This window comes from Dasypus novemcinctus, chromosome 13 (assembly GCF_030445035.2).
Source record: "Dasypus novemcinctus isolate mDasNov1 chromosome 13, mDasNov1.1.hap2, whole genome shotgun sequence".
NCBI lineage: Eukaryota > Metazoa > Chordata > Mammalia > Cingulata > Dasypodidae > Dasypus > Dasypus novemcinctus.
This window is the reverse complement of record NC_080685.1, coordinates 37,011,850-37,038,226: the sequence shown is the minus strand read 5'-3', so window position 1 is coordinate 37,038,226 and position 26,377 is coordinate 37,011,850. Positions and strand designations below refer to the sequence as shown.

General features: G+C 43.0%; 1 long non-coding RNA gene across 1 annotated transcript; it reads right to left on the bottom strand.

Annotated features, from left to right (window-relative positions):
* Nucleotides 1-4,219: 4,219 nt before the first annotated feature.
* On the bottom strand, nucleotides 4,220-25,946 carry LOC131273143 (uncharacterized). Its single transcript, XR_009180305.2, has 3 exons — nucleotides 25,883-25,946; nucleotides 7,294-7,852; nucleotides 4,220-6,206 (listed from the first exon to the last, which is right to left on the bottom strand). It is a non-coding gene; the product is annotated as an uncharacterized lncRNA (long non-coding RNA).
* Between the last annotated feature and the right edge of the window lie 431 nt (nucleotides 25,947-26,377).

Below are 26,377 nucleotides of genomic sequence, written 5' to 3'. Positions count from 1 at the left end.
TGGGGTCAGTGGTGATATCTCCTTTCTCATTTCTTATTTTATGTATTTGCATCTTCTCTCTTTTTTTCTTTGTTAGTCTCACTAAGAGTTTGTCAATTTTATTGATCTCAAAAAACCAGCTCTTGGTCTTGTTTATCTTTTCAAATGCTTTTTTATTTTCTATTTCATTTAGTTCTGCTCTTATCTTTGTTCTTTCTTTCTTTCTTCTTCCTGTGGGGGGTTACTTTGTTGTTTTTTTACTAATTCCTCCAAATGTGCAGTTAGTTCTTCAATTTTTGCTCTTTCTTCTTTTTTGATGTGTGAATTTATGGCTTTAATTTCCCTCTCAGTACTGTGTTTGCTGCATTCCATAAGTTTTGTATGTTGTGTTATCATTTTCATTAGTTTCAAGGTAGTTATTAATTTCTTTGAGATTTCCTCTTTGACCCACTGTTTTTCTGAGAGTGTGCTCTTTAATTTCCATATCTTGGTGTGAAATCTGGGCCTCTGGCCCTTACAGATTTCCAGCTTCGCTCCACTGTGGTCAGAGATATTATTTTGTATGATTTCAATCTTTCTGAATTCATTGAGCCTTTCTTTGCGGCCTAGCATATGGTCTATCTTGGAGACTGATCCATGTGCACTTGAGAAAAATGTATATCCTGCTGTATTCGGGGTGTAATGATCTGTATATGTCTATTAGATCCAGCTCCTCTAATACACTGTTCAAAGTTTTTGTTTCTTTATTGATTCTCTTTTGAGATGTTCTGTCCAAAGCTGATAGTGGTGTATTAAAGTCCCCTATTATAATTGTAGGGGCATCTATTCTTTCGCTTAGTTTTTCCAGTGTTTGCGTCACATATTTGGAGGCGCCCTTGTTAGGAGCATAAATATTTATGATTGTTCGTTCTTCTTGAAAGATTATCCCTTTCACTAATATGTAGTATCCATCTTTGTCTCTCACAATTGTTTTGCACTTAAAGTCTATTTTGTGTGATATTAATATGGCTACTCCTGCCTTTTTTTGGTTGTTTTTTACTTGTAAGATTGTTTTCCAGCCATTCACTTTCAACCTCCATGAATCCCTGGGTCTAAGACGTGTTTCTTGTAGACAGCATATAGATGGGACATATTTCCTTATCCAGTCTTCCAGTCTGAATCTTTTGACAGGTGAGTTTAATCCATTGACATTCAGTGTTATTTTCAAGGAATTATTTATGTTAGCATATTTTGTTTGAACTTGTGTTTGTCATATTTTGTTTGTTTTTTTTTTCCTTCTCTTTTTGTCTTTTTTGTTGCTCTTACACTCTCCTCCAACTCTGCCTCTCCTGTTTTTTTCTTTCTTCCTGCAGAACTCCCTTTAGTATTTCTTGAAGTGCAGTGTTCTTGTTGGCATACTCTTTTAATTTCTGTTTATCTGTGAATATTTTGAACTCTCCATCATTTTTGAATGCTAGTTTGGCTGGGTAGAGTATTCTTGGTTGGAAATGTTTTTCTTTTAGTTCCGTGACTATATCATACCACTGTCTTCTTGCCTTCATGGTTTCAGATGAGAAATCAGCATTTAATCTTATGGAGCCTCCCTTGTATGTGAGGGTTTTCTTTTCTCTTGCTTCTTTTAGAATTTTCTCTTTGTCTTGAGCATTGGATAATCTGACAAGTACATTTCTTGGGGTTGGCCTGTTGGGATTTATGGTGTTTGGGGTGTGTTGTGCTTCCTGGACATGTACATACATCTCTCTCAGTAGATTTGGGAAGTTTTCAGCCATTATTTCCTCCAACACCCCTTCTGTCCCCTTTCCCTTCTCTTCTCCTTCTGGAATGCCTATAATATGTATGTTTGTGCATTTTGCATTGTCATTCAGGTCCCTAAGTCCTAGCTGGATTTTTTCTAATTTTTTCTATCTTTTTATCAATCAGTTCTACTATCTGTTTGATTTCAATTTCAGATGTACTGTCTTCCATGACACTAATTCTCTCCTCTGCCTCTTCTAATCTGCTGCTATTTGCTACGAGTGTATTTTTGATTTCTTGAACTGTGGTGTTCATCACCATCACATCTGTTATCTTTTTGTGTATGTCTGCAATTTCCTCTCTTTTGTTAATCTCTTTCTTTACTTCATTAAGTTGGTCTCTAATATATGTTTTGAGATCCTTAATTACTTGTCCAATGTTCTGCTCCCCTTCCTGGTTTTTAGTTTGTTCATTGGATTCAGCCATGTTTTCCTGATTATTGATTTGGTTTGTAGTTTTTTGTTGCTGTCTGGTCATCATTTTATCTTGACAGGTTTAATCAGTTCCTTAGCTTCTTTGTCTAGTTTTGGGGATTAATTAGGTGTTGTTTGTGTATAAGTGTTATGTCTTCTCTTTGTCACTTTGTTCTTCTTACTCTATTTTCTTGTTGCTGGCTAAGTTCACTCTTGTAAGAATCTCCTCTGTCATCGTCCCACTAAATCGATGTCCAGACACCTCCTGCCCTGCAAGCACCCAAAATAGCCTGGTCCAGCAGGACTCCAACCCTACTCAGCCGCTTCTCTACAGGAGAGATTATTAGGTGCACTCACTCAGATGCCATCTTGCCCTGCCTCCAATACATTGTATTTTAAGGCAGTGTGTCCTTGTGGTGGTTTATTATGGAGCAACAGACAACTGATTCAGGTGTCCATTGTCACGCAACAGGTTATATCTAGTAAATGGAAGAGTAGGAGGATGTTGCACACTTGGGTTTTCTGGATTTCCGAAAGTTATTGGCACTCTCTCGACAGTCTTGTGCACAAGGTAAAGAAATGATGATTGAGTGAAGATAATGTATTACAGGGTCTCGTAGTTGGATCAAGGTGCTGAATAATGGGCAAAGTCTTAGATGGACACGTGACAGAATGGAATGAGAATGGATTATGAAACAGGATGATCTGGATGCAAATTCTAGTTCTCTGACTTAACCTTGGGCAAGATATGTAAAGTTAAATTACTGTTAAAATGGAGTTCTCTTAAGAAGTAGAGTAGGTAACATGCCTTTAATATAGCCTAAAACATAGAAAGATAGTTATCCCTTTTGTGAGAAAATGATTATACTCTGAGCCTTGGATGTGGCCAACCCAGGCAATGTCAGTGTTTCATTGCTTGGATGGGATGGGCTCAAAAGACCAAGCAGAGGACCCAGCTGCCTGCAGTCCTTCCGGGAATGAGGTGCCAGACAAACCCGTGGAAGAGAACAACAGTTGCCAGTGAGGTGCCTATTTCATTCCAGTACCCATCTGAAGTCTGCTGACTTCCAGGATGGTTTGTGGTAGTAAAAAATGATCACTATGGTGCATTTAAGGTTAATTAACCTTAAAATGTAGCACAGTAAAAGGAGAAGAAAAGTTGAAGCTTTTCCAGGTTGGGTAATGAGAAAATTCCCTTAGATGACTACCATTCCTTATAGGTCCTTTGAGAAGGAACTCATCTGTTACAGAGGTACTCCAAATGCACATGACCCTGGGAGACCAGGGTGCCCCTTATCAACCTATCCATATATATATATATAATTAACAACTTTATTTCAAATTCACAAAAATAAAAGAACAGAAAAAGGCAGCTCAACAAGTTATGTAAATAATACTCCCAAAAGTTCTTTTACAGTCACTTTTATCTAATTTAATTCCTTCATGAATTTTTTTTCCTGATCTACTTGCTGATTTTCAGGCTGGTCTTGAGGTATAAATCTTTGGTTTCATTTTATTGTTGTTGTTACTGAGTTTCCATTTGTTGGACAAATTTAATGCATCAGGCACTGTGATAGGTATTTTGTTTTTATTTTTCTATTTAATCCTCACAACTACCCTGCATTGAAAATACTGTTTTTCCACTTTATAGGTTATCTTGACTTGGGGGGATTTGAAAGCTTGTGTTTCTAACGTCAAGATTTTGTTCATTTACTGGAATACTGTGGTGGGAGGGTAGGACAACTGCAGGGCCTTTATCTCAAGAACAATTGCCCCCATCTTTGAGAGAACTCGGCTGTTTACTGAATAGGTCTGGTTTTGCCTCCTCACGTGGTACTGTTGTTTACAAAACACCTTCTGAAGACTTCTCACCACCAGAATCACTTAGTTCTGGGGGTTCTTATTCTTGCTAATCTATTTATTCTTATTAATTTTATTTGGTTGAACATCCTCCCCCTGCTTTTTAAAAAAAAATTTACTGAAATATATCACTCATACATAAACATACATAAACAATAAGTGTATAATAGTTGTGAACTTACAAAACATATATATCATCTACCCTACCACCAATAACGTGCATTGTTTGTTTGTTTTTCTCTTTTTTTATTTATTGAAGTACATCACTCATACACAAATATACATAAACAATAAGTGTATAATAATGTTTGTGAACTTACAAAACAAACATATATAACATCATACAGGACTCTCATAACTCACCCTACCACCAATAACTTGCATTGTTATTAAACCTTTTTAACTAATGATTAAAGAGCATTGTCAAAATACTACTACAAACAAAGTATGTTCCCCCCAACCAATCCTATTATTATTGTCTTTATATCACGTATATACGAACATACATAAACAATTAAGTGTGTAGTAAACGTTGTGAACTTGCAAAGCAAACACGCATAACATCATACAGGGGTCCCCTACATTAACTCTCCATCAACACCTTGCATTGTCATGAGACATTTGTTACAAATTATGAAAGAAAGAATATTATCAAAATCTTACTACTAATCATAGTCCTTATCTTACATTTGGTGTGTTTTCCCCCAACCCACCCTAGTATTATTTTTTAAATATATTTTTTATGACAGGAGTTGTAAACTTACAAAACAATCATACTCATCTGCAGAATTCCAAACAACACCCCTCCATCAACACACCGTAATGTGGTATGTTATTTGCTACAGATAAAATAATATCATCTGATTGTTACCATGTCCATAGTGTACATTTGGCTCACATTTTCCATACTGCCTCAGTATCAACACAGCACATCTTTTGCATAGATGCAAGAATATATTATTACTATTAACCACAGTCCATAGGTCACTCCAGTTGTATTTTTCCCATGCTTCTCCACATTGCCAACACCCTACAGTAGTGATATACATTTGTTCTAGCTAACAAAGGACACCCTTGCTTCTGTACCATCAACCACAATTCTCATCCACTTCTTGGTTTACTATGCCATTCAGTTCCTAAATTATTCTCTAGCATTCTGCCACTTGGCATTTACATAACTAGACTACCATTTTCAGGTCATATCCCCATTTATAAACTAGCTGTTACTCACTGTGTATTACCATCCACTCTATACATTTCCATACCTTTACAGTAAAGCTAATTAAAACTTCTCCATGCATCCACCCAGTCCTCCTCTTGTCTCCTTTAAGAATCCACCACCTACCACCAGGTCTTGAAGATATTTTCCTACAATTTCTTCTAGAAGCTTTATGGTTCTTGCTTTTATTTTTAGTTTCTTGATCCATTTTGAGTTAATTTTTGGATAAGGTGTGAGATAGGGGTCCTCTTTCCTTCTTTCAGCTATGGATGTCCAATTCTTTCAGCACCTTTTGTTGAATGGATTGTTCTGCCCTAGCTGTGTGAGTTTGACAAGCTAGTAAAAATTCACTTCACCATACCTGTGAGGGTCTGTTTTGGAACAATAAATTTGGTTCCATTGGTCTATTGTGTCTGTCTTTAGGCCAGTACCATGCTGTTTTTACCACTCTAGGTAGGTATTATGATTTAAAGTCTGGAGATGAGGATTCACTTTTCCTTTTTTGTGATGTTTCTGGCTATTCAGGACTCCTTACCCTTCAAAATAAATTTAATGATCGTGTTTTCAATTTTTTCTTTAATGCTAGTGGAATTTTTATTGGGATTGCAGTAAATCTGTATATCAATTTGAGTAGAATTGACATCTTGATGATATTTAGTCTTCCAAACCATGAGCATGGAATGTTCTTCTAGTTATTTAGGGTTTTTTTTTGATTTAGTTTAACACTGAGTTGCAGTTTTCTGAATACAAGTGCATTACATCATTGGTTAAGTTTACTCCTATTTGAGTTTTATCTGTCATATTTTATTTTTGCCACTCTTTTAGTTACTTTTATTGATATAATCTTCATTTCTAGACTCTCTTCCAGGCCCCTCTCTCCTGTCTTTTCTTTTCAGGCTCTAGCACACCCTTTAGTATTTCCTTGGGTTTTGATAAGTGCTCTGTAAAAGAGAAATGGACAACCACAGTTATAAACCATATCTATAGCCCTCCTTTCTCTGATTTATCCCTGTATACTTGGGACCTGAAACTCCCTGGGTGCTCTAGAGTGGGGAGGAGGTAGCAATTCAGAGCAGAATTCACATTCTTATCTGGGAAAGAGAACTATCTAGGACTACTTGTCCACAGTTATATAATAATGATAATGATAATAATGCTAACAACAAAAATAATAGGAAATAACTATTTTCTATATAGCATAACAAGAATACAGTTGTCATTTACAAACATAACCATATGCTAAGCACTGAGCTAAATGCATTTTAGATGTTGGCTCATTTTGTCTTCTTAGGGGCTTCCTATTCTGCTGTCCCCAGGCTTTTTTGAAGAGGCTTTTGCTTTACTTTCCAGGAGAGAGCAGTATTGGAGTAATACTTCTGGTCTCTCTTTCTATCTTATGCTCACTCTTTCTCATAAGAGGACAAATGATGGTTTGTTGGTCAGATGGTGAGAGTCTGACATCCATCAACTACATTCCTCTACTAGGTGGGTTGGAGCTGTTAGAGTTTACTCTTTCCATGTGGCTCGCCCTTTTCTTCTGTCCAAGGCTAATTTGCTTGCAGAATGCATGTCTCTGTTACCTTCAACTATGTCTCTATAGTGGACACACCTGGATGAAAGTACTTGTGCTGCCTCCCACAAGCAATTCAGGAGGCCCATTTCCCAGCCTCCCTGACATTAGGGCTCACTGAGTATGAGGCAGCTGTGCCCCAGGTAGCTGGTTGAGTAATTGCTGTTTGCCTCCTCTGAATGGGCACCAAGACCTAGACTGAAAGCTCCTATCTAGCTTTATGAAAAATAAAGTTGACAGTTTTATCTTCCGTCTGATTCTTGTATGTGTATCTGTCCCTACAAATTGGATATCTGTTCCAAATTGGATAGAATCTAGAGGGGAAGAGGGGTGATTGATGCATAAACCATAATAAACATCCTAAGGTAGATATTACCTTCCTCCTCCTTTCAAATATGAACACTAAGGCTCAAAGAGATTAAATAACTGGTAAGTACAGAACTCAGCATTTGACTTACGTCTGTGAGATCACCAGTCCCTATATCACCCAACTGCTGTACCACACTGCCTCTTGCAGAATCGGTGAGCGGGAAGGGACCTCAGGGATCAGCCACACAAACTTCATCATTGCGAGAATCCCCTCTCCCACATTCTTTGACAAGTGTTTATCCAGCCTCTGCTTGAGCTTCTTCAACGTCTTGGAGTGCACCACTGCACCCAGGTACTGGGATTGATTCTGCTTACCATAGACGGGCAGTTCATATCTCTGGGTGACATTTCCGGTTGTGAGCTGTGTATCTCCACACAGTAGGCACCCGAGTCTTCTTCCTCAGGTTGCTGAGAATTAGGGAGTAATTTTGGGAGTATTGCTTGGGAAGCTCACCCTGTCCTTGTTACTTCTTTGGGTCACTATGACATTGTCCAACCTGTTTGCCCCTCCTGGCTGTATGGTGACCAGAGTTGTGTTGAAGGTCCAGACAATGCTGTCAACCTGCTGTTCCTGGATATTCAGAGGGAGTATCACGGACCCACCAATGGCACCAACCAGCTTCTTCAGGGCTCCAGGGGCTGCTGTCCCTGCAGACACAAGAGGGAAGCTTAAAATAAACCTGAGATCCTTACCTTGCCACCAATTACTCACTCCCTATGGGCCCTGGGAAGGTCCTGAGAACTCCCTCAGTGCAACCCAACCAGCCCTAGGGGAAGCCCTTCTGAACTCCACTCACATGAAGGCATTGAGGTGAGACTGCCTGAGAGAGATGACTACAGTTGATTCCACCCCCTTCCCAGAGGCTGAAAAGATCACGCTCTGCGACAGACCCAGAAAGTCCAGCTTCAGCCTGGACAAGTTTTCCTGGAGGGACCAGACAGGAGGTAACTGTCCTATCCTCACCTTAGGACTCCCAGATTGCTCCTGGGAGGGCTGACTCTGATGCAGACGGAGCTGGCAGCCACCTGCCCAACCTGGGGGCAGAGGTTCTCAACCATGGGTCAGCACATTGGGAGGAACCATGTAAGTTCCTAAATGATAGCAATCGCTTAGAAGGCTGAGAGTGATTTATTCTTCTGTTGTCAGATAGATTGCAGTGGATCCAAGGTCATGCCCAACCGAGATTCTTATCCTCTAGAAAGGAAAATGGGAGTTCTACAACATTCCCAGGCTACCTTGTGGTGCTCACCCCACAAATTATGAGAATTATAATAGGGCTTCACTTCCCCAGGATATTTTTTGTTTCACCACAATCTCAGTGTAGCCCAGAGAGTGTTCCTGTCTAACAAAACAGTTATGAATGGCAGTTGCTGGAACTTCCAGGAGTGGTCACCTGAGCATTTCCAGTGAACAGGTGTGTGGAATGACTCATCCTCTGGGCAAAAAGATCTGAAGAACTGACCGTTCTCATTTGAAAGTTTCATGGAAGTGCAGAGCAGTGATGGAATTCAGGTAGGGATTAGTGGTTTAAAAACACCTACTGTGATCTGATTTCACCCTCATAACAATACTTAGAGAAAAGACTTTTTAAAAAAATTCCCATTTTACAGATTAGGAGCTCAAGGCACAATATGGTTTAATAAATTACTCCACCAAACAGTGACAGAGCTCACGCCAGTACCCTAGTCTGCCTGACTCCAAGCCTGTGCTGTTTTTGCAACATTATATAGACTCTCCTTCACTTAATATAAACCACTCCTTCACTTAACCTTGACTGAATGCTTGTTATAGGGCAGGGGCTACTGCACTTTGGGGCTGTTTTTCAGGTGAGAAAACTAAATAGTAGAGATGGAAGAACTTATTCAAGGTTCACAGAAATAGGGGCAAAACTAAGACTAGAACTTTTCCTTAAAATTATTTTTGCTTCTTACCCTTAATGTGTCAGGTTGAAATAGTTAAAAGGAACTTTATTAAAATGTCATGGAAAACACAAAAGGAAAGAAACAAAGAAAATATTTTAAAACCCAACACAATAGCCAAGCTATAGGTTCCTGGAAGTTGTAGTGTAATGATGCTGCTGTAGGCCTTTGCCTTCGTGGGTCCTTCCTCCATAAAAATATTAAAAATTATACATTGTAACTTGGTGTATAAAGGTGAATACAATCCATACTTGATTCATTATTATTATAATATTCATTTTCTTCCAATTTTAAAGGCAATTAGAATGAAAACCATCATGGGCCCTAGTGCTGCACCTTCTGTGCTAACTGGGCCTGTGCTATCATTGTTCAGGCATCCAGGTTCTATTTCATTTTACAACTTCTTAGTCTGTAATATTTCCTGCTACTAGTTTTGATGTAATTCATGCCTCTTCTAGTAAAGAATCTGGACTGGCCTGTCCAGATAATTTTACCTCTTAAAACTGAACTACTTTGGCAAGAGCACCCAAATAATACTAGTCACCACATATTAAGGATCAACTCTCTGTCAGACATTTATTGTAAAGATTATACAGAATACTTAAAAGCAGTTTGGGGATTTTGATCCTTTTACCCAGGGATCGGCAAACTATGGCCCATGGTTGAAATGGCTGGTTGCCTGTTTTTGTAATTAAAGTTTTATTGGAACACAGCCATGTTCCATTTACAAATTGTCCATGGCTCCTTTCATGCTACAATGGTGGAATTGAGTAGTTGTAACAATAATTGTAGTCTACAAAGCCTAAGATACTTACTATTTGGCACTTTACAGAAAAAGTTTGCTGATGCCTAATTTTGCAGGTGAGAACCCTGAGAGCCAGAAACACTAAGAACTTGTCCAAGGTGATGAATTGAGGATTTACCCAACATCTCTCCAGCTCAGGAACCTGGACTCTTTCTTTTAAAGGCCCTGTGGCATTTGCCCTGGAGGCACTAGTACCAGCTCCAGTCCTCTCCATACCCCTTCCCCAACCTGCTCAAGGACTAAGTGGTCAAATCCAAAGCCTTGGGCCTCAGGGAACCCCAAATTTCCCTTTCATGTCCTTTGTTGACCTTCCCCTCAAACATAAGTTGTTCTACCAGCATCACGGGGTGAGAAAATCTGATACATCCAAATGTTGACCTACTCCCTTGGTTACAGACCTGAGGTCTCTACCAGTTCTTCACCAACATTTTCTCCCAAAGTACTGGTTTCTCTCTCTGGGTAAATATCTTTTAGGAGTTGACTCTTGTTTTCAAAAACAATTTTTCCCTAAAATTTATCAGTCATTACATATACACTTAGGGTCCTTTGAAACTTTATCAAATCATCTTTTGATAGATAATCTGATTTTCCTAAAAGTTCCTCTTCCTATTCCCTTAATACTAAAGCCAGGATGGTTTTTCTACTGCTTTTTCTTTGGTCATCTCAAGGGGTGTTACAACAGTTCTAATAAGTTTTACAGATGAAATCAGTTTCATTTTGAATTTTTGATTGATCAATTCATTCAATCATTCTTTCACTTCAGCAGTGGAGGTGGAAGAGGTGAATATTTTGAAGAATTGGGTGTCACTTGTTCCCTGGTGGGTGCAGTCTCTGAATTTAGGGCAAGCTTCAAGTCATTTCACTTTCACATTAGGTTTTGGGGGATATTTAGACAGAGAGATGGAAAATCTGCAAGTACATGGCTTCAGCAAGTGTGCATACATTTAAGCCAGGGGCAATGACTTCTTTCATTCTTCTACCTTTGCAGTGCTATGTTTTTGGGGTAAAGGCCAAGAGATGTGAATTGTGTGGAAGTATAAGAAAATTTCTTTGAATTTATTATTTCTTGTTAGAATGTAATTGGAGGGTGACATAAGGAAAATGGCCAATACATACCTGTGTGGAGTGTATTGCTTTATCTTAATTGCATCTTCAGGATGGGAAGAGGGATCATGAAAGAGGAAAGTAGTTCTGTGCCATTTTCTAAATGTGGGTTCAGAGGAGGGGGCAGGTTGAGCTCTGACCGGTTTTATTTCTCCTTCTCTCTATTTTCTTTTTATCCTCCCCCCTTTCAGCTTTTTCTTGCTGTCTGCTTTCTGTGTCCATTCACTGTGTGCTCTTCTGTGTTTTCGCTTGTCTCCCTTTTTGTTGTGTCATTTTGCTGAGTTGACTCTCCGTGGTACTCTGTGGTACCCAGGCTGGCGGCTCTTTGTAGCGTGCAGGCGAGACTGCCTTCAGAAGGAGGCCCCAGGATGCGAACTTAGGGCCTCCCACATGGTAGACAGGAACCCAACCGATTGAGCCACAGCTGCTTCCTTTCCCCTTCTCTTTTGAATGGGAAAAGAAATCTAGAAATGTGCCTTCTTCATGCAGGCTGCCATGATGCTCCCCTTCCTGTGGTGGTCTCCCCACCTGCAGTGTGTGATGCCTTGGAGTTTTACTATGTCTAGGCAGGTCTGCCTTGGAGGCCATTCATTCTTCCCTCCCTTAAAAGAAGCTACTGAATTCCATCTTTGTGCCAAGTATTGTGTTAGGAGATGGGGATACAATTGGTGAACAAGATAGTCATGATCTTTGCATGAATTTCTAGCAGGGAAGACAGTCATTAAATAAGTAATTACATTGTTAAGGATGGGGAAGTACCAGGTACTGTGGGAACATACAATGGGGAGACTTAACTTGGTATGGGGATCAGAAGACTTTCCAGACAGAGAATGAGTGGCTGCCAATAGCTGCCTGCAAGGCCTTGGGAGACTGGGCCTCATGAGACTCATTTACCATCCTCAGATGTTTACTTTTCCACCTAAAAGAGTTTAGTGAATGCTGCAGGTTGCCTCCTCTGCATCCATTCCATCACTCCCTCATTTTGTAGCAGTCAGGTGGTTTGGGTAAGACTGACCAGTACCTGTCTCAGGGGATAGCCTTCCTCTGGCATGTCACATGACCTGGGTTGGTCCTATCTGAGACCAGACAAAGCTGTGTGAGGATATGAAACTTGGTACCACCATCCTCTTGGCTGCCATCAGTAGTTGGGCCTCCTCCCTTTCCTAACCCTCAGCTCACTCGCCACCTCATGTTTTTGTTTGTGCTTTATCTTCCCCTCTGCCCATCTAAATCTTATTCAGGACCCATAAAGTCTAGTTCAAAGCCCTTTCCTGAGGAAGTCTCCAGTTCTTTCTCACATCCACCTCTTGAAAATCCACCACTAATGTCACTTCAGTTCCCCCTTGTAAGTTCCTTAGAAGGAGATGTCCCACTGGGTAGGGTCTGGATACACTATTTTGTTGTGAACTAGTCAGTGGCTGGTCAAGAAGCATTAGGCTCCAGATCATCTGGTGTTGGGTTCATGGGGCCCAGGCCAGAAAGGGGTGGAGATGGTGGACAAAAGAGCCCTGGCCTAACTAGAAGTCAGGAGACTTGGGTTCCATCCTGGTTCCTCCATACTAACTCCAGCAACTAACACTTGGTATCACTCTAATAAAACAATTTAAAGGGCATTATCTCCATTGATCCACACAGCATCCCCCTGTCCCCAGAGTTAGAGGTAGATTCATTTTAGAGATGAGGACTCTGGGGCTCTGAAAGGCTGAGTGACTTTCCCAAGGTGCCAAACTGGAGAGGGACAGAAGTGGAAGAAGCAGGATGAGATGTTAGTTACCTCTGACTCAGAGGCCTGTGCTCTTTCCACCACACTCTGTGATCTTGACACTCACCAGTTTTTTAAACTCAAAGGAGAGAAATAACAACAACTATTTGTCAGGACTTTGGGGAAGATTAATTGTGAATGAGGATTTGAAAGCATTTTGAGAAGCACACACCAGTCTAACAACACAGTTAGAGGTGGGAGAGTAGGGCAAAGATGGTGTCATAAGACACCAGCCTTGAGGAGGCTTCCCATTTTTTCATCTCAGTTCTGCAAGGATGGCTAATAGTGAGAAAAAGATTTCCTAAAACCTCTTTGGATGACTTCCCAGCAAGGTAAGCCAGGAGGTGAAAGGGTGAGTGAATGTCCCCCAGCCAACCTGCATTTGAAGGTGGATGGAGCTGGGTAGGAGTCCCTTTGCTTTCTGCCCTGGCTACAACTCAGATATTTCTGGTCCCAGGAGAGTCAACCTTCCACAACAGGAAAGAATATCTCCTCCTCTTTTCCACTTCCCTTTTCTTGGTTATCACCTCCGCCTCTCCCCAGTTACTCCAAGCCTTACATGAGTGGGAGAAGAGGGCCAAATTATGAGAGAGGCTGCATGATTAGTGCAGCCAGAACCAAGGATGGTGAGCCAGCAAGAAGACTTCAGGGTAAGACAAGATGCCTCCCAATCCAGCCCCCAGGCACTCTCTGAGTTACTTGGTGCTTCTTTCAGAATGCACCAGCATGTCATGGAAACCTAGGACCAGAGCATCTCAGAGGAATCTTAGGGACTACTTTGTCCAGTCCCATTTTATGGATGAAGATATGGATGCTCAAAGGGTTGGGCGATGTGCTCAAAGCCAGTGGAAGGACTGGATCATGGAGTGGGACTCCTAAGGCAGGGTTTCTCAAACTGAGCCTCCCTACCACTCTTGGGGTCTGTGGCAGTGCTATAGGGCCTCTGAGGACCTTAGGGAAAAGTCTGGCAGATGGGGCATGGAGTAGGGGGTGGTGGGGCAGGGGCTAAGGGACTCTCCTTTCATCAGAGCAGCTTGAACTCTATACATCTTATGTGTTCGTTTTCATTTCGTATAAAGAAACTACTGTGAAAACCACACACACACAAAATCAGTTTAGAAGTTGTAAAGGAGACTACTGTGCCCATTTCCTAGATGAGAATACTATAGCTGCAAGAGCTCCCTCATGACCCTTCTGGGCTGGGCCAGGGTGGTTTCCTGGTGGTATAGTCTGCATCCTGGAAACTGAGCTTCCAGCTCTTCTTGGGACTTTCCAGTTGCTACCTTGGACTTGTGCACCTGGAGAAGGTACACAGACTCTCCCTGGGGAAGGTTCAGCTCAAATATACATTTACCGAGCATCTCCTGGGATACACTAGCTGTGGAGCCTGAAACTCTGCTCTACCTCTTAATAGCTGTGCAATCTTGGCTTCTCTGAGCCTAAGTTTCCTCAACTGTAAAACGGGGGCTAATTAGAGGGTCTATTATATAGACCATGTGAGGAGATTGTTTGAAAAATGACTTGGATGTAGTAGGGAGCTTAATGAATAGTGATTATCATTATAATTATTTTACATTCATTATCTCCTTCAAAGTATTACAATAATTCTGCAAGGAAGATATTCTAATCTTGCACAAGATGACATGTCTTCTCAGTCAAACCTGGGAGGTCATTTGCCTAGGGCTGCCCCCCTCACACTGTCCTGCCCCCTGGAGGCTGCAGGAGGAATTCTGACCTTACTGCTGTGGGAGGTGCACCTTGGGCAGGGCAGAGGGGGAAGATGGAGTTTCATAACTGCATCCTGTGGCCCACAGTTCAGGTATCAGGTGGGAACCTGGGCTTTGAAAAGCACTGCTAATTTCCCCCACTTCTCCTTCCCCTCGCCCTGCTCCCCCCTCCTCGGTTCCACTTCTGGTCATTATTTCCTTTCAGGAAGTGTTTTTTTTTTTTTTTTTAAAGTAAGACTCTATGTCAGGACCACCTGCTTCCTGAAAAAACCAGTCTTCTAAAAAATTCAAGGGAGGTGTGAGAAGTGCTGACTGACTGTGTGTTCTTGGGCAGGTCACTTAACCTCTCTGACCCTCATTTCCTCACCTTCAAAGGAAGAAAGCTGGAGTCACGCCAGATGTGGAGGTCAAATGGCTTGCCTGCTCACAGAGTGCAGCCAGCCTGAGAACTGTAGCAGATGTGATGGTTTCAGCCCTGGGGGTGGGAATACCTCCCAGTAGAGTGACCCTGCAGACTCCATGGGTGGTCTCTTCTGAGCTGCGTCACAGTGACCTAGGCCCGGAAGCTGACCAGAAGTGCATGCTCATATACAGCGGAAGCTTTCATCTTTAAAGCTGAGGACCAGGCCCTGGAGAGACTCCCAGGGAGTTGCCCATCCTGGCATGTTCCTCTGCAATTACTATAGCCTGTGCATAAATCCAAAATTATCTAATTCTGTATCCAAGTGTACCTAGTCTCTAAAAATCCAAATAAGTAATATAGGCCCTACAGGCTTTGAATGTTCAAAAAGGATATAAGACTGAATGTGTATTCAGAGTTGCATCCAGACGGAATGTGGGGGAGATTTTAATTCAAGCTCACCTGAACTGTGGGGGATACTTTAATTCAGAACCTACCTGGTACTCAGACAAACACTTAACTAACAAGGAAAGTCATTTTCTTTCGAAAAGCACCGTTTAACTCCCCATCCTTATATCTTTTCTGTATAAAAGGGAACTCAAATTCTACTCAGGACTCGGTTTTTATTAGGACAGGAGTCTGCCGAGTCCAGCCAGTCAAAATAATCAACTTCCTTCTCAGAGTTCTTGTGTCCTGGCCTTCGATACTGCGTACACCCGACTTCTCTACTACGTTCCTGGGGGCTCGTCTGGGATTATGCTGAGAAGGTCAGAGGCAGCAACAGTTGTTTGCCCCTCCTGGATGTCTCCAAGGAGGCTGGGAGGGCCCGGGCGAAACCCAGCCCTGGGCGCCCCTGGACACCCCATTTGAGTCCAGAAAGAAGTTGTGGACTTTGCTGAACCCTCCCAGATGAACTGGAGGCACCGGAGGGTTTGAGAGACCCTGAGAACAAAGCAAGGAGCTCCATATGTCAGACGGGTAAGACTCCTGGGGACATAGCACAGGAAAAGCCTAATTCTAAAATTAGGAGTGACCCTGATCTGCTCTCTAAAAGAGGAGGCCCCAGTAATCCTGAGAATACAGGAAGAAGCCGTCTCCTCTTCAGGTCCAAGAAAAGGAAAGGGGGGTGGTTGTGTGCATATGATTGTGGTGACTGAGAAAATCACTTCTGCAGGGTGAGTGCAGAGTACTGATCCACGGTTCTGTGGTGCCCTTTTAGGATCAAGAGCAGTCTGGGTGGTTCCTGCAAAGGGACCTTCTTCCAAATAGGGGGCTTATTCTGATCTGCTAAAGTTAAGAGGCACTGAAAGCTCCCGCGAGGGATGTCACCAGAAACTGACAAAGCGTAAGGATTGAGTGAGTGTTGTGCACTGTTGGCACAGGGTGGAGCCATGGGAAACACACAAATTAGAAACCTGTTAGGTTGTATGCTGAAAAACTTCCCCTGTGCTTTCCGTGGAGAAGTATACGGCATAAGGTTCCAGCCAGGAAGGCTTAGGATGCTTTGTGAATTAGAATGGCCAACTTTCGGTGTGGGCTGGCCCCAGGAGGGCACTTTAGATACCCAGATCATCTGTAGGGTCCACAATGCAGTAACTGGAAACCCAGGACACCCAGACCAGCTCCCCTACGTTGATGCTTGGGAAAATGCTGTGAGTCAAAGTCCACCCTGGTTAAGGAAGTGCGCGACTAAGGAAGTCAGGATTTGCCTAATACAGAAACTGAGGAGGGCCATCCCAGGGACCAGACCAAACAATCACCATGCAAAGGGCCCAGAGAAAGTGCAGCCCAAGTCGAGTGCCAATCCGCCCATTTTAGAAGGGCCATACGAACATGAATTTCCATTGCCTTATGCGATGACTCCTACCCTGGCAGTACTGAAGAATGAAAATGAGCTAGTCTCCCTAAGCAGGGCCCCATTGTCGTCATCTGTGCAGGGAAGTGAGACGCCCACACCATCCCTGCTGCTGCTTTTATCACCATCAGAGAGGGCACCTATACCATCCCACAGTTATCTTTATCGCCATCTGCACCAGAGGGCCCTATGCGGTCCCCACAGCTGCTTTTACTGTCTCCACAGCGGTCTTTGACACCTTCCGCAACAGGAAATGCAGACCTGCTGCTTTTACAGCTGATTGCCCCTGGCAATGCCGCTGCTGTAGTGCTGCTGATCCGTCAGGAGGGAGATGCTGAGAGGCAGCAACTCCAGCCATGGGAACCCCGGGGGCAGAGGGAGCAGAGAGAAAGGCTGCCTTTCAGCTACCTCTCCATGAAGCCCGGACCCCAATTTTTTATGATGCAGATGGCCAGGTTCAGAGGGGGACCGGACATTCATCTATCAGCCCTTTACCACAATGGACCTCTTTAACTGGAAAAGCCACACCCCACCATTCTCGGAGAACCCGCAAGCTATGATGGGCCTTTTCCAGTCCATCATACAAACCCACAAACCCACCTGGGCTGATTGTAAACAACTTTTAATGACTTTATTAAACTCTGAAGAAAGAATGCGTGTCACACAGGGAGCTCTAACCTGGCTTAGAGAATACCCACCTGAGGGAGCTTTGGACAGTGACCAATATGCCCGCTCGCAGTTCTCAGAGGAGGACCCACTGTGGGATCTGAATAGCGCAGCCGGGCTCAACCGACTAGAAAAGTTCCATAGGGCCTTAGTTAAAGGATTCAGGGCAGGGAACCGGAAGGCAGTAAATATGACAAAAACTACTCAAATTCTACAGCCTCTGGATGAGAGTCCCACTCGATTCTATGAAAAACTGTGTGAAACATTTTGGGTATACACGCCCTTTAACCCAGATGCTCCTGAGAACCAAACAATGGTCAATGCAGCCATTCACTGCCCAATCACAGGCTGACATCCAAAGAAAGCTGCAGTAGTTGGATGGGTTTGCTGGAATGTGTATCAGCTCATGGAAATTGCTACTAAAGTCTATGTCAACTGTGATGTAAAAACAAAGAGGGAAGAAAATCAGAAGATGAAGAAAAAGGCAGCTCTTCTGGCAGCGGAAATTGTGCAAAAATCCATTCCTGTGTCAAGGAGAGTAAACTGGGAAGCCCCTGCCCCAAGTAGAGGGAAGGGACCACCCCGAAGGCAAAATCAGTGTGTGTACTGCAAAGAGGATGGGCATTGGAAGCAAGAGTGTCCCAGTAGGCCACTCGACCCCACCACTGTAGCCAAAACATTAGCCAGGAAAGCTAGTGGGGCATCACAAACCAAACCCTGGGTCCATAGAAGTTCAGGAAAAAACCCTGCAAATCAGATCATTGGACTGGCAGGAATAGAGAACTCTGATAAAAGTTATTAGGACAGACTGGGCTCCTATTCTCTCAGCCCTGCAGAGCCAATGGTCGGAGTCCAAATTGGGGGCCGCACCATACATATGATGGTTGACACTGGGGCTCAACATTCTGTAGTGACCAAGCCAGCTGGGCCTCTATCAAAAAGACAAGCCACTATCGTAGGGCAACTGGCAAAAGTGCCCAACAGCCCTTCCTTCAAGCCAGGACCTGCAACATTGGGGGTAAGGAGGTCACTCACGAATTCCTTTATCTTCCAGAGTGCCCAGTCCCCCTCCTGGGTCGAGACCTGCTGTCTAAACTACAGGCTCAAATTACCTTTGATGCCATGGGGCAATCCATACTGAAACTGGGGCCACAGGACCCCCTGAAAATAGCATTAAACCTTTCTCTGCAGGAGGAATGGAAACTGTTTTGCCTCAATGAAACTGGCCAATCCATGCCCATGTGGCTTCTCTTTAAAGATGTGCCTAAGCGGCAATCCTCCAGGTGCAACGGCAAGAACCAGGAAGGAAGGAGGGCCCAACAGTGGGCTCGTGATACTAATGGTTACACTTTTGAGCCTATACACCTGCAATAAGAACAAGGCCTAGAGTAGCATTGTGCCTGGGGGTTTCCTCCTGACAGCCTTCATGTTACTCAAATGTGGCCACTCTCACAACCAAACTCAGCGTGTAGATGCGATGCATTCCCCCCAGCGTGGGACACGACACCCGGGGATGAGCCTCCCTGGCACCGAGGGATCACTACCACATACCAGCTGAAGAAGCAACTAGAAAATGACCTTGAATTAAAGATTCAATGCGGAACAGCAGAATATACCTGTCTACATATAATAACATGACTTCGGGAAGCTGTTTGACCTAATGTAAGGGGGAAATGGAAAGGAGAAATGAGATTATAAGGCTGTGAGTCTCTAAAAAAAGAGTCTGGAGGTTGTCAGAAGGAATATCCCTATGTACAACTGAACAGAGTCTAAGAGACAGATAAGGTAGATACAAACCCAGGTATTGGTTCTTTTGAGGGATAAAGAGACCCACGGGTTCTATGGTCATGGCAGATGGGGTTCACTGCCATGACAGATAGCCCTTCTTTGGAGCTGGTGTTTCTGCGTGATGGAATTGGACTCAGAGGGGATCTCTTTTCACAAGACTTGCATGCTACTTTATTGGAATTGTAGTCGGTGCTGGGTTTAAGATATATGTAGGGGATTTGAATCTCTGGACTGATAATATGACACCCAGGCCCAGAGCCTCAACAGACTTCAGCTCCTACACTTTGATTTATTGGACTTACTCCACTCAGCTAACATGGAGTTGAAGAAGGTCAACCACCACAACATGGAGCCTAGAGTGTCTACAACTGGAAGCGGGAGGAGTGCATCCAGTACCCATGTGGAATCTAAGCCCTCACTTGACATTGATGTGCAATGGACACAACCAATCCAATGTCCACAGAGAAAATGTGGAATGGGTGTGGGAACGGTAGCCATGGTGGCTGCTGGGTGTGGGGAACGGGAGGAAGAGATGAGATGTGGAGGCGTTTTCGGGACGTGGAGTTGTCCTGGATAGTGCTTCACGGACAATTACAGGACATTATAGATCCCCCCAGGGCGCACTGGATGGAACGTGAGAGAGTCTGGGCTATGATGTGGACCATTGACTATGGGGTGCAGAGATGCTCAGAGATGAACTTACCAGGTGCAATGGATGTGTCATGATGATGGGAGAGAGTGTTGCTGTGGGGGGAGTGGGGGGCGGGGGCAGTGGGGTTGAATGGGACCTCATATTTTTCATAATGTAATTTAAAAAAATAAATAAATAAATAATTTAAAAAAAGTCAAAGAAACACATTGGTTTACTAACAGCTGCCTGGTTAAATATCAAACTCTATTATATAAAAATCCATCCATCCAACTGGAACTTATAAAAACCCTAAATCTTGCCACCCTGCTCCCTGTGGAGCCAGGGGTTCCAGCCCATAACTGCCTTAAAATATTGCAGAAGGTATATTCCAGCATGCCAGAACCCCAAGACCAGCCACTGGTAAATCCTGACATGGAGTTCTTCATGGATGGGAGTAGCTATATGCAGGGCAGCAATCAGTGAGTGGGATATGCTGTAGTAACATCTGAGACCACAGTAGAGGCTCAGTGCCTCTCGGGTAATACATCAGCATAGAAAGCCGAACTCATTGCCTCACCCAAACCCTGCAACTTGCAGCTGGAGCCAAAGTTAACATCTACACGGACTCCAAATATGCCTTCCTTACCCTGCACATGCATGGAGCCTTATACAAAGAAAAAGAACTCATTAACTTGGGGAAAAAGAGCATTGAATATGGCACACAGCTACTAGAAGCAGTTTGGAAGCCTGTCAAAGTGGCTGTAATGCACTGTAAAGGACACCAGACAAACCACAGTCCCATTGTCCAGGGAAATCGTGGGCAGACGCTAAAGCAAAAACAGTGGCACGGGAAAAATCCTTATCTGAATACCTGGCCGCTGCTCTCATTTCTCAGCCTCTTAATTATCGAAAACTCCAGTATACACTTCCTGCTCTTGTCCTGCAGCCTCTGAATCACCGAGAGCTACAATATACCCAAGGCGAGAGAGAGTGGATACTCTCTGAGCATGGGACACAAGGAGAAAATGGATAGTGAACATTGCCTGGTCACAGAATAATTGTGCCACAAATATTAGCCACAACTGTAGTTCAAGACTACCATGAGAACACACACTTGGGAAAAACCCATCTTAAAGTGTTAGAAAGATTCTTCTATATCCCAAGACTAGCCATTATCACCCATGCCGTATGCCAATGGTGTGTGACATGTGCAAAAAATAACCCTCGCCAGGGACCCACGGGAGCCCCAGGAGTCCAGAGAATTGGCAGTATGCCTCTAAAAATCTAGTAGTTGATTTCACTAAAATGCCACAATTCGGAAGCTATAAATATCTCCCAGTCCTTGTTTGCACCTTTTCTGGCTGGGTGGAAGGCTTTCCCACTCAAACAGAAAAAGCTAAAAAAGTAGCCAAAGTTCTCAGAGAAATCATTCTTCATATGGGCTACCCCTCTCGATTGGTTCTGAAAAAATGGATGCATCTTCATCTCTGAAATTACTCAAAAGATTGCACAGGCACTGTACATCAAATGGAAACAGCACACCGCTTACCGTCCTCAAAGCTCAGGAAAAGTAAAGCGAATAAACCATACAATAAAAATTTATATTGCCAAGATTTGCCAAAAAACTGGGCTAACATGAGTGCAAGTACTTCCAAGTGCTCTCCTCCAAGTTTGAGTCAGCCCAAGCCAAAAGCTAAGCCGAACCCCTTATGAAATCCTCTTTGGAACCACCTCCCTTAATAAAAAATATAGAAGAGGATCTCAGAAAAAGAGAAAACTTATCAATAGTTCAGCAAATGATCAGCTTAGGAAAAACCCTACAAAACCTGCCTCACTGGTTGCAAGAAAGGGCCCCCATTAGCTTAAGCAGCTCCATACACCCGAACAAGCTGGGAGATGCAGTCTGAGTCAAAGACTGAAAGTCAGCTCCACTAAACCCTAGATGGCAAGAACCCTATCTTGTCATTTTATCCACCCCCGCTGCAGTTAAAGTAGCTAAAATCACCCTGTGAATACACCATAGCTGGGTCAAGCGAGCTGCCCCAGAGTCCTGGACCTGTATTCCAGATAACCGCAACTCAACCAAACTTATCTTGTGAAAATAAGGAACAGCAAGCCCTGCTCCAGTCACACCCCGGAAGCTGACTGGTTCATGCATGGCCAAAGTTTGAGAATGGAACACCGAACTCTGTTCCAATCACACCCCAGAAGCTGATTGGTCTATGCACCGCCGAAAAATAGGAATTCAGTTTAATCCCAGTTACAATGCCCCTTCAGCTATTTTCCTTACTCCTAGCCCTGACCCTCCCCTGGTCCCAGGTCAGCACCACAGAGTGTAAGCCATGTATTCAAAAGGTATGAACAGGGGCCCATGTCAATACCACATTAATATATCATAGTCATTATACCTGCAAGGGCCAGATAACCACCTGCCAGTTTCAGGGAATCTCCTATAGTGTCTGTAACACATCTGGCCAAATAACCTACTATGACCCTAGACCTCCAACAGTCTCCTATAAATGGAAAACAAAAGTGCTTGATCAAAATAGGGAGCTACTTTCCTCTACCCCAGTCAATAGCCAGAACCAATGAGCATCCCTCCTATTTAACGCATGTCAAGTTATAAACTCTGGGATATCATGAAACACTGATTGTGGAGGGCTCAGCTGGGAGCAGACATATACTCATAACAATAAGTATACGTGTGCTCCAGAAATAAAGAGTACAGCCCAAGAGGTGGCTTCTGGTGCAAATACATATGTGCATACTACTGCCCCTACTGGTCCTGTGTCACCTGGACCACCTGGAACACAGACACAGCTAAACAAACAGCCATCCCCACCAAGGGTATGGTCCTGGCTAACTGTCCACATGGTCACTGTAACCCCTTAAACCTTACCATCCTTAAACCTGAATCCTAGCAAACTCAGGGAGTCTAAATGGGCCTCCGCATTGATAGTAGAGAAATAAACCCAGAAGCCTACATCTGGGTTGGGTATCAGGAATACCCACTCACAAGTAAAGCCCATTCTGTGTTCCACTCCTTCTATGAAGAAATGGAAAAACTCTTTTCCATCCCACAAGCAGCAAGAAACTTCTTTGTAAGCCTGGCTGAAGTAGTAGGGACAGCCTTAAATGTCTCCTTGTGCTATGTATGTGGAGGTACTAATATGGAAAACCAATGTCCCTGGGAAACTAGAGAATACAATGACCATATAATAAAACAGGCCTCCCAGCTGTCCTCCGAGATAGTATGTGGCCCTTGCAAACTTCTGTCATAAAAAATATTGTGCTTCAAGGGCCTGCTGAAACTCCTCAGTATCTGTTGAAAACCTAACATGTACAGGAAAAAAATTCCAAAATTAAACCACCAATACAACAGAACCTTGGGGAACATGGAATGAATCTGACCTTGTTCTCATAAATCGTACTTTCCCCAAATTAATCACAGTGTGGAACTCCACCACAAAGGACGCCTTTACTGCTCCAAATGGTCTGTACTGGATTTGTGGGAGAGTTGCTTTCCAAAAACTTCCCTGAAACTGGTGTGGTACTTGTATGCTTGGTACAATAAAACCCTCCTTCTTCCTCATTCCCTTAACAAAAGGGAAAGAGCTAAGTTAGTCAGTATATCAAAACATAAGAAAAGAAAGGACTGTCATTACCTGGGGAAGTAAAAAATGCCCCCCTGAGCATATAATCCAATACTATGGGCCAGCAACTTGGGCAGAGGATGGCACGTGGGGTTATCAAACCCCTGTCTATATGCTAAGCTGACTCATCCACCTACAAGCTGTGGTAGAAATACTAACTAATGAAACTGCCCATGTACTAAACTTACTAGCCCAACAGCAAACTAAATTCAGGAACTCTATCTTAATCAAAACTGTCTTGCCCTAGACTATCTCCTGGCAGTTGAAGAGAGAGTTTGTGGAAAATTCAATTTCTCTAACTGCTGCCTTGAGTTAAACAGCACTGGGAAAATTATTAATGAAATTATAAGCAAAATGGTAAAAATTGCTCATGTCTCAGTGCAAACCTGAAATGGTTGAAATTTAAGTAATCCCTTTAAAAGCTAGCAGTCAAGAGTAAACAATTTCAAGCTTCTACTGGGAATAATTGCCTTCCTTGTAGGAGGATGCACCATACTTCCTAGCCTCCTTCCTTTCATCGTAAACAGAATGTGCACCCTAATAAATGGTATAGTAAAAGCACAAACAGCTGCCCATCTCATGACTCTATATACATACCAATCAGTCCAGAAAAACTCTGACAATAGTGATGCTGAAGCTTAATAACTTAAGCTTGGCCTCAAAGGGGGAAATATAATATAGCCTGTGCATAAATTCAAAATTATCTAAAATGTATCCAAGTGTACCGAGTCTCTAAAAATCCAAATAAGTAGTGTAAGCCCTACAGGCTTTGAATGTTCAAAAAGGATGTAAGACTGAAGGTGTATTTAAAGTTGCATCCAGATGAAATGTGGGGGAGATTTTAATTCAAGCTCACCTGAAATGTGGGGGATATGCTAATTCAAGCTCACATGAAATATGAGAGATATGCTAATTCAAGTTCACCTGAAATGTGGGGGATATGCTAATTCAAGCTCACCTGAAATATGGAGGATGCTTACTCTGGTACTCAGACAAACAATTAACTAACAAGGGAAGTCATTTTCTTTCACAAAAGCACCATTTAACTCCCCACCCTTATATCTTTTCTGCATAAAAGGGAAGCCAAAATTCTACTCGGGGCTCGGTTATTAGAACAGGAGTCCGCTGAGTCCAGCTGGTCAAAATAAATCAACTTCCTTCTTAAAGTTCTTGTGTCCTGTCCTTTGATACCGCTTGCACCCTAACTTCTCTACTACACAATCACCAGCAGAACATCCTTCCTTCCCTTGTAAGAAATTCTAATAAAACGATATGCTCAACTCTTGACTTGAGACTACACAAGCCCTCTTATTTACAGACATCCCACAACATACTCAGGGTTCAGAACCATAGTCCAAACTCCCTATCTGCTCAAATGTCCTGTAAGACTTGCTTAACGTCCACCAAGGCTCCTTAGAAATTCCTCCACTTACAGAAACTCAGTTACTGCCTCTTGCTTGCAGTTCCCCAGTCTTTCTGTGCACAGCTCTGATCGTTAGAAACTTTTTCCTGCAAAGACCCCAAATCTGACTCCTGAAGCTTCTACTTCTGGTCCTTGTTTATCTCCATGCAGTCACAAAGAACAAATCTATACTTTCTTTCACCTTATACCCTCTCTTCCCTCTTGTGCCCTTCAGATAGGCCTAGGGTACACATGATTTAACTGGGGTAACATGTCCAAATTCATTAACTAGGTGCCCAAGTCCTCAGAAGGTGAAGTCCAATGAGTTTGATGATAGGAGAAATATTCCTCACTTAGAGGGTTCCTTGTCTTTTCTGAGAGCTCTGGGGATAGTAAAATCTTCAAAGAGTAGAATACCAGTAGCACATATAGAAAAGTTGTCAGTCCTCAGTGGGATTAAACATAAAATGCCTATGTTATGAGTTAGTTTTCTAAGTGACAACTGATTGGGTTAAGACAGAAAATTTAAATGATTGCTTCCATTAATATCATTGTTATGCACAATCATTTTTTAAAGTCTATTTTTTCATTTGTGCAACCATATTTTGCTCTTAAATTTGCCCTCAACTGGAAGGGCTGGAAGATGAAGACTCTGAGGCTCAGGGAAGGTTTGACATTCCTCATCTAACTCATGGAAGATGCTGGATTAGAATGCAGTTCTTCTGATCTCAGTAAAACTTCTTTCAGCCCTTCCTTCCCTGGGATAGTCAGAAGGAAATTCAATTCCCAGAGCCATCCCTGCCCTCTGTGATTCAGAGATGCGAGGATGGTAAAAAGCAAAATTAGATGAGGGAGGAGATCTTCCTGAGTTGAGCCAGGAGCCCAGAGTGGACCCAGGAGCCTGAAGCCACTCCCTAGGATGGGAAAGACAGATGGGAAAACAGAGAAAATCTGGCTGAACTCACCCATCAGTTGGCAAAGAAGAGAGATGCGGATGAAGCACGCTGGGAAACCAACTATGTTTCCTCTGGACGTCAGTTAATAAAATGGACCTACTTCCCCTTTGTAGGGCTCACATACCTTCCCACTGCTGGGGTTTTAAGAAGTAGTAGGAGGGGTCATGAGGTTGAAACGCGAGGCTTTGTCATCTAGTTCCATTCCGAGCTGACTCAGTGAATTGCTAATAAATGGTGTTCAATTAACCCCAAAGGAAATGGAATTCCTGTTTTACCAGTAAGGAATCACAGGCTCAGAGATGTTAAGAACTGACCAAGACCACTATCTGCTTTTTCTGTTACATTACAGGACCTAGCAGAGACTCAGAAACAGAGGAAATGGAAGGAAATGAGAGTTCAGGTGGGGGACAAAAGAGGAGCACTGGGGGTAATTATAATACTATTTATTGAGCCTCACTATGTGCCAGAAACTGCCTAGGAGTACATGCATTTAAAAAAAATTTC